The following is an 8145-nucleotide window of genomic DNA, read 5'->3' on the forward strand; positions in this document are numbered from 1 at the left end:
TCTTCTCTGTGTTCGAATTTTTCTCTTCTCCTTCTTCTATTCTTTTCTTCTTCTACTCACATAAAGGAATCTCTATACTGTGACATAGAGGAATCCTCTTTCTTTTCTGTTTTCTTCTTTTTCATATGAGCAGGAGCAAGGACAAGGACATTCTTGTTGAAGCATATCCTGAACCTGAAAGGACTCTGAAGAAGAAGCTAAGAGAAGCTAAAGCACAACAATTCAGAGAAAACCTTACAGAGAATCTCAAAAAAGAAAGAGACATGGCCGAACCCAATAACAATGGTGGAGGCGCAAGGAGGATGCTTGGTGATTATACTACCTACTTCCAATTTTTATGGAAGAAGCATCTCAATCCCTGCCATTGGAGCAAACAATTTTGAGCTGAAGCCTCAACTAGTTGCTCTAATGCAACAGAATTGCAAGTTTCATGGACTTCCATCAAAAGATCCCTATCAATTTTTAACTGAATTTTTGCAGATCTGTGAGACTGTTAAGACTAATGGAGTAGATCCTGAAGTCTACAGACTCATAATTTTCCCTTTTGCTGTATGAGACAGAGCTAGAACATGGTTAGACTCTCAACCTAAAGATAGCTTGGACTCATGGGATAAGCTAGTTACGGCCTTCTTGGCTAAGTTCTTTTCTCCTCAAAAGCTGAGCAAGCTTAGAGTGGATGTTCATACCTTTAAGCAAAAAGATGGTGAATCCCTCTATGAAGCTTGGGAAAGATACAAGCAGTTGACCAAAAAGTGTCCTTCTGACATGCTTTCAGAGTGGACCATTTTGGATATATTCTATGATGGTCTATCTGAGTTCTCTAAGATGTCACTGGACCATTCTGCAGGTGGATCCATTCACCTAAAGAAAACGCCTGCAGAAGCTCAAGAACTCATTGACATAGTTGCAAATAACTAATTCATGTACACCTCTGAGAGAAATCCTGTGAGTAATGAGACGCCTCAGAAGAGGGGAGTTCTTGAAATTGATACTCTGAATGCCATATTGGCTCAGAACAAAATGTTGACTCAGCAAGTCAACATGATTTTTCAGAGTCTGAATGGATGGCAAAATGCATCCAACAGTACTAAAGAAGCATCTTCTGAAGAAGAAGCTTATGATCCTGAGAATCCTGCAATGGCAGGGGTGAATTACATGGGTGAAGCCTATGGAAAAACCTATAATTCCTCATGGAGAAATCATCCAAATTTCTCATGGAAGGATCAACAAAAGCCTCAACAAGGCTTTAATAATGGTGGAAGGAACAGGCTTAGCAATAGCTAGCCTTTTCCATCATCTTCTCAGCAACAGATAGAGAATGCTGAGCAGAGCCCCTCTAGCTTAGCAAACATAGTCTCTGATCTATTTAAGGCCACTTTAAGTTTCATGAGTGAAACAAGGTCCTCCATTAGAAATTTGGAGGCACAAGTGGGTCAGCTGAGTAAGAAAATCACTGAAACTCCTCCTAGTACTCTCCCAAGCAATACAGAAGAGAATCCGAAAAGAGAGTGCAAGGCCATTGATATAATCAATATGGCCGAATGAACAAAGGAGGAGAAGGACGTGAATTCCAGTGAGGAAGACCTCCTGGGACGTCCTCTAAACAAAAAGGAGTTCCAAACTGAGGAACCTAAGGAATCTGAGGCTCACCTAGAGACCATAGGATTCCATTAAACCTCCTTTTACCATTCATGAGCTCTGAGAACTATTCTTTCTCTAAAGAGGATGAAGATGTAACTGAAGAGCAAGTTGCTCAATATCTAGGAGCCATCATGAAGCTAAATGCCAAGTTGTTTGGTAATGAGACTTGGGAAGGTGAACCTCACTTGCTCATTAGTGAACTAGATACATGGGTTCAGCAAACCTACCTCAAAAAAAACAAGATCCTGGTAAATTCTTAATATCCTGTACCATAGGCACTATGACCTTTGAGAAGGCTCTATGTGACCTGGGGTCAGGTATAAATCTTATGCCACTCTCTGTAATAGAAAAATTGGGGATCTTTGAGGTACAAGCTACAAGAATCTCATTAGAGATGGCAGACAAATCAATAAAACAAGCTTTTGGATTGGTAGAGGACGTGTTGGTAAAGGTTAAAGGCCTTTACATCCCTGCTGATTTCATAATCTTAGACACTGGGAAGGATGAGAATGAATCCATCATTCTTGGAAGACCCTTCACAGCCACAGCAGGAGCTGTAATTGATGTTGACAGAGGAGAGCTAGTCCTTCAATTAAATTGGGACTACCTTGTGTTTAACGTTCAAGGATCTTCCTCTGCAACCATGAAAAAGAGGCACGATAAGATTCTCTCAATACAGAGTCAAACAAAGCCTCCACAATCAAACTCTAAGTTTGGTGTTGGGAGGCTGGTGCACGAAATTGCAATCACACTTTTGCAACCCCGCACAACTAACCAGCAAGTGCACTGGGTCGTCCAAGTAATACCTTACGTGAGTAAGGGTCGATCCCACGGAGATTGTCGGCTTGAAGCAAGCTATGGTTATCTTGTAAATCTTAGTCAGGATATCAATAATTATCAAGGTTGATTGTGAAAAGTAAAAGAACATGAAATAAGTACTTGTTTTGCAGTAATGGAGAACAGGTTGAGGTTTTGGAGATGCTCCATCTTCTGAATCTCTGCTTTCCTACTGTCTTCTTCTTCAAGCACGCAAGGCTCCTTCCATGGCAAGCTGTATGCAAGGGTTTCACTGTTGTCAATGGCTACCTCCCATCCTCTTAGTGGAAATGTTCAACGCACCCTGTCACGGTACGGCTATCCATCTGTCGGTTCTCAATCAGGCCGGAATAGAATCCAGTGATTCTTTTGCGTCTGTCACTAACGCCCCGCCTTCAGGAGTTTGAAGCTCATCACAGTCATTCAATTATTGAATCCTACTCAGAATACCACAGACAAGGTTTAGACCTTCCGGATTCTCTTGAATGCCGCCATCAGTTCTAGCTTATACCACGAAGATTCTGATTAAATAATCCAAGAGATATCTACTTAATCTAAGGTAGAACGGAGGTGGTTGTCAGGCACACGTTCATAGTTGAGAATGATGATGAGTGTCACGGATCATCACATTCATCCGGTTTAAGAACAAGTAATATCTTAGAATGGAAGCAAGCATGATTGAATGAAAAACAGCAGTAATTGCATTAATCCATCAAGACACAGCAGAGCTCCTCACCCCCAACCATGGGGTTTAGAGACTCATGCCGTGGAAGGTACACAAAGAAACGTGTAAAGTGTCATCCGGTACAGATACAATGTCAAAAGATCCTATTAATAGTGAACTAGTAACCTAGGGTATACAAAAATGAGTAAATGACGTAAAAATCCACTTCTGGGTCCACTTAGTGTGTGCTTGGGCTGAACATTGAAGCTTTCATGTGTAGAGACTTTTTCTGGAGTTAAACGCCAGCTTTCATGCCAGTTTGGGTGTTTAACTCCAAGTTTTATGCCAGTTCCAGCGTTAAACGCTGGAAATTCTGAGGCTGATTTGCCACGCCGGTTTGGGCCATCAAATCTCGGGCAAAGTATGGACTATTATACGTTGCTGGAAAGCCCAGGATGTCTACTTTCCATCGCCATTGAGAGCGCGCCAATTGGACTTCTGTAGCTCCAGAAAATCCCCTTCGAGTGCTGGGAGGTCAGAATCCAACAACATCTGCAGTCCTTTTCAGTCTCTGAATCAGATTTTTGCTCAGGACCCTCAATTTCAGCCAGAAAATACCTGAAATCACAGAAAAACACACAAACTCATAGTAAAGTCCAGAAAAGTGAATTTTAACTAAAAACTAATAAAAATATACTAAAAACTAACTAGATCATACTAAAAACATACTAAAAACAATGCCAAAAAGCGTATAAATTATCCGCTCATCACAACACCAAACTTAAATTGTTGCTTGTCCCCAAGCAACTGAAAATCAAAATAGGATAAAAAGAAGAGAATATACTATAGACTCCAAAATATCAAGGAAACTTAGCTCCAATTAGATGAGCGGGACTAGTAGCTTTTTGCTTCCGAACAGTTTTGGCATCTCACTTTATCCTTTGAAGTTCAGAATGATTGGCATCTATAGGAACTCAGAACTCAGATAGTGTTATTGATTCTCCTAGTTAAGTATAATGATTCTTGAACATAGCTAGTGTATGAGTCTTGGCTGTGGCCCAAAGCATTCTGTCTTCCAGTATTACCACCGGATACATACATGCCACAGACACATAATTGGGTGAACCATTTTCAGATTGTGACCCAGCTTTGCTAGAGTCCCCAATTAGAGGTGTCCAGGGTTCTTAAGCATACTCTTTTTGCCTTGGATCACAACTTTATTTCTTTCTTTTTCTCTCTTTTTTTTTCGAAAATTTTTTTTTTTTTGAATTCACTGCTTTTTCTTGCTTCAAGAATCAATTTGATGATTTTTCAGATCCTCAATAACAGTTCTCTTTTTCCCTCATTCTTTCAAGAGCCAACAATTTTAACATTCTCAAAACAACAAATTCAAAAGACATATGCACTGTTCAATCATTCATTCGGAAAACAAAAATTATTGTCACCACATCAAACTAATTCAACTAGTTTCAAGGATAAATTCGAAATCCTGTACTTCTTGTTCTTTTGTGATTAAAGCATTTTTCATTTAAGAGAGGTGATGGATTCATAGGACATTCATAGCTTAAAGACATGAATTTTAAATTTTATTAATTATGAATTAAGACAAAGACTCAGAAATAGGTATAAGATGAGACTTAAAAAAAACAAAAGAAAACAAAAAATTTTAAATAGGCTCCTAATGATAGAGGTTTTCACAGAGTTAGAACTCAACAACCTTGATTTTGAGAAGTGGATGCCCCCTCAAATTGAGAGGAGAATTTCTGGCGTTTCAGCTCTTAGAGTTCACGCCCCTGCTTCTCTTGTTCCTTCAGCAATTTGCAGAGCATGCAGTTCTGATTCTGCTGTTCTTCCTTAAGTTGCTCCATAGTCTCTTGCAACTTGGTGATAGATGCTTCTAGGCTGGCCCAGTAGCCAATTTCAGGAAATTCAGGGAGGAACTCCTGCGCCCTCCTTTTAATTGAGTTGTCTTGCATTTGTCCTTCCATTGACTTCTTGGTGATTAGGTGTTCAATGGGTATGAATTCATCTACTCCCATCTTTACCCCAGCCTCTTTACAGAGCAAGGAGATCAGGCTTGGGTAGGCCAGTTTGGCTTCAGTGGAATTCTTATTTGCAATTGTGTAGATCTCACAAGCAATCACATGATGAACCTCCACTTCTTTTCCAAGCATAATGCAATGAATCATCACTGCTCTCTTGATAGTGACCTCAGAACGGTTGCTAGTGGGCAATATGGAACGCCCAATAAAGTCTAGCCAACCTCTTGCAATTGGTTTGAGGTCTCCCCTCTTGAGTTGGTTTGGGACACCCTTTGAATTGGTTATCCACTTAGTTCCAGGGAGGCATATGTCCTCTAGAACTTGATCCAACCCTTTATCTGCTCTCACCATTCTCCTATTAAAGGATTCAGGATCATCTTGCAGTTGAGGCAATTTGAAGATTTCTCTTATTTTGGCCAGATGGAAGTACATAACTTTCCCTCTGACCATGGTTCTGTAGGTATGGTAAGCAGTTCCAGTCATTCTCTGCTTATCTGTTAGCCACAGATTTGAGTAGAATTCCTGAACCATATTTCTTCCAACCTTTATCTCAGGATTGGTTAGAACTTCCCATCCTCTGTTTCGAATTAGCTCTTGGATCCCCGGATATTCATCTTCTTTCAGATCAAATTTAACTTCCGGGATCACTGACCTCAGACCCATTATTTTGTGATAATGGTCTTCATGTTCTTTGGTTAAGAACTTCTCTTGATTCCAAAGATTCTTTGGATTATTCTCTTTCTTTCCTCTTAAATTGGTTTGTTTTCCCTTAGGAGCCATGATTTTGATGAATCTTGGCTTAGTGATCACGGAAAAGCACACCAAACTTAGAGGTTTGCTTGTCCTCAAGCAAAAGAAAGGAAAGAAGAGAGAGAGGAGAAGAGCAAATTCGAATGGTGTGGGGGAATGAAGGGGCCGAACGTGTTTTTATAAGGGGGGAAGGAGATTTCGAAAAAATTTGAAAGGAGATTTGAGAAGATATAGTGAGAATTTGAGAGAACGTGAGTTTTTGAATAAGAATTGGGATTGATTTGAGAGAGATTTGAAGAATGATTTTGATTTTTGAAGATTTGAAAGTGAATGATGAAAGGTTGAGATGTGTTTATGTAGAAAAGTATGGGTAAGAAAAGGAAAGTTTGAAAAAAATTTGATTGGAAAACAAAATCTTGGTCCCCCACCTTTCTGGCGTTAAACGCCCAGAATGGCATCCATTTTGGCATTTAACGCCCATTTGTTGCCCATTGTGGGCGTTTAACGCCCAGCCAGGTGCCCTGGCTGGCGTTAAACGCCAGAATTCCCTTTATCACTGGGCGTTAAACGCCCAGAATGGTGCCCATTCTGGCGTTTAACGCCCAAAATGGCACCTTTATTGGCGTTTAACGCCCAAAATGCCCCTTACTGGCGTTTTTTCGCCAATAAGCTCTTTTTCTCTGCTTTTTGCGTTGAATCCTTCTGTAACTTTGTGAATTCCTTCATTTTTGATACTTGCCTTTGTAAAAACAAAACATGTAACATGCTAATGACTGGGTTGCCTCCCAGCAAGCTCTTCTTTACTGTCTTTAGCTGGACCTTTACGGAGAATCACTCAAGTCTCAGTTTTGAGCATTCTTGCTCAAAATTGCCTTCAAGATAATGCTTGATTCTCTGTCCATTAACAATGAACTTTTTGTCAGAATCAATATCCTGAAGCTCAACATATCCATATGGTGACACTCCTGTAATCACATACGGACCCCTCCAACGGGATTTAAGTTTTCCTGGAAACATTCTGAGCCTAGAGTTGAAGAGCAGAACTTTTTGTCCTGGCTCAAAGACTCTAGTTGACAACTTCTTGTCATGCCACTTCTTTGCCTTTTCCTTATAAATCTTTGCATTTTCAAAGGCATTGAGTCTGAACTCCTCTAGCTCATTTAGCTGGAGCAATCTTTTTTCACCAGCTAACTGAGCATCCATGTTTAGGAATCTGGTTGCCCAGTAGGCTTTATGTTCCAGTTCCACGGGCAGATGACAGGCCTTCCCATACACCAGTTGGTATGGAGGAGTCTTGAATGCTGTTCTGTATGCCCACAGAGCATCATCCAAACTCTTTGCCCAATCCTTTCTTCAGGCTATCACAGTCCGTTCTAGGATTCTTTTTAGCTCTCTGTTAGAGACTTCAGCTTGCCCATTTATCTGTGGATGATATGGAGTTGCCACTTTGTGGCTAATTCCATATCTGACCATAGCAGAGTATAGCTGTCTATTGCAGAAATGAGTGCCCCCGTCACTGATTAGTACTCTGGGAACACCAAACCTGCTGAAGATGTGTTTCTGGAGGAATTTCAGCACGGTCTTGGTATCATTAGTGGGTGTAGCAATTGCTTCTACCCACTTAGATACATAGTCCACTGCCACCAGAATGTAAGTGTTTGAGTATGATGGTGGGAATGGCCCCATGAAGTCAATTCCCCATACATCAAACAATTCTATCTCTAATATCCCTTGTTGAGGCATGGCATATCCGTGAGGCAAGTTACCAGCTCTTTGGCAACTGTCACAGTTACGCACAAACTCTCGGGAGTCTTTATAGAGAGTAGGCCAGTAGAAGCCACATTGGAGGACTTTAGTGGCTGTTCGCTCACTTCCAAAATGTCCTCCATACTGTGATCCATGGCAATGCCATAGGATCCTTTGTGCTTCTTCTCTGGGTACACATCTGCGGATCATTCCGTCTGCACATCTCTTAAAGAGATATGGCTCATCCCATAGGTAGTACTTGGCATCTGAAATTAATTTCTTTCTTTGCACTCTGCTGTACTCCTGGGGTATGAACCTCACAGCTTTATAGTTTGCAATATCTGCAAACCATGGAGCTTCCTGAATGGCAAAGAGTTGCTCATCTGGGAAAGTCTCAGAAATCTCAGTAGAAGGGAGGGACGCCCCAGCTACTGGTTCTATGCGGGACAGATGATCAGCTACCTGGTTCTCTGTCCCTTTTCTGTC

The 8145-nt window shown here is 40.9% G+C and overlaps 1 non-coding gene across 1 annotated transcript; it reads right to left on the minus strand.

The window, feature by feature from the left end:
• Positions 1 to 663: 663 nt before the first annotated feature.
• LOC112765459 (small nucleolar RNA R71) lies at positions 664 to 771 on the minus strand. The gene has a single exon (XR_003183787.1). It is a non-coding gene; the product is annotated as a small nucleolar RNA R71 (small nucleolar RNA).
• Positions 772 to 8145: the final 7374 nt, after the last annotated feature.

Source organism: Arachis hypogaea, chromosome 2 (assembly GCF_003086295.3).
Source record: "Arachis hypogaea cultivar Tifrunner chromosome 2, arahy.Tifrunner.gnm2.J5K5, whole genome shotgun sequence".
Taxonomy (NCBI): Eukaryota; Viridiplantae; Streptophyta; class Magnoliopsida; order Fabales; family Fabaceae; genus Arachis; species Arachis hypogaea.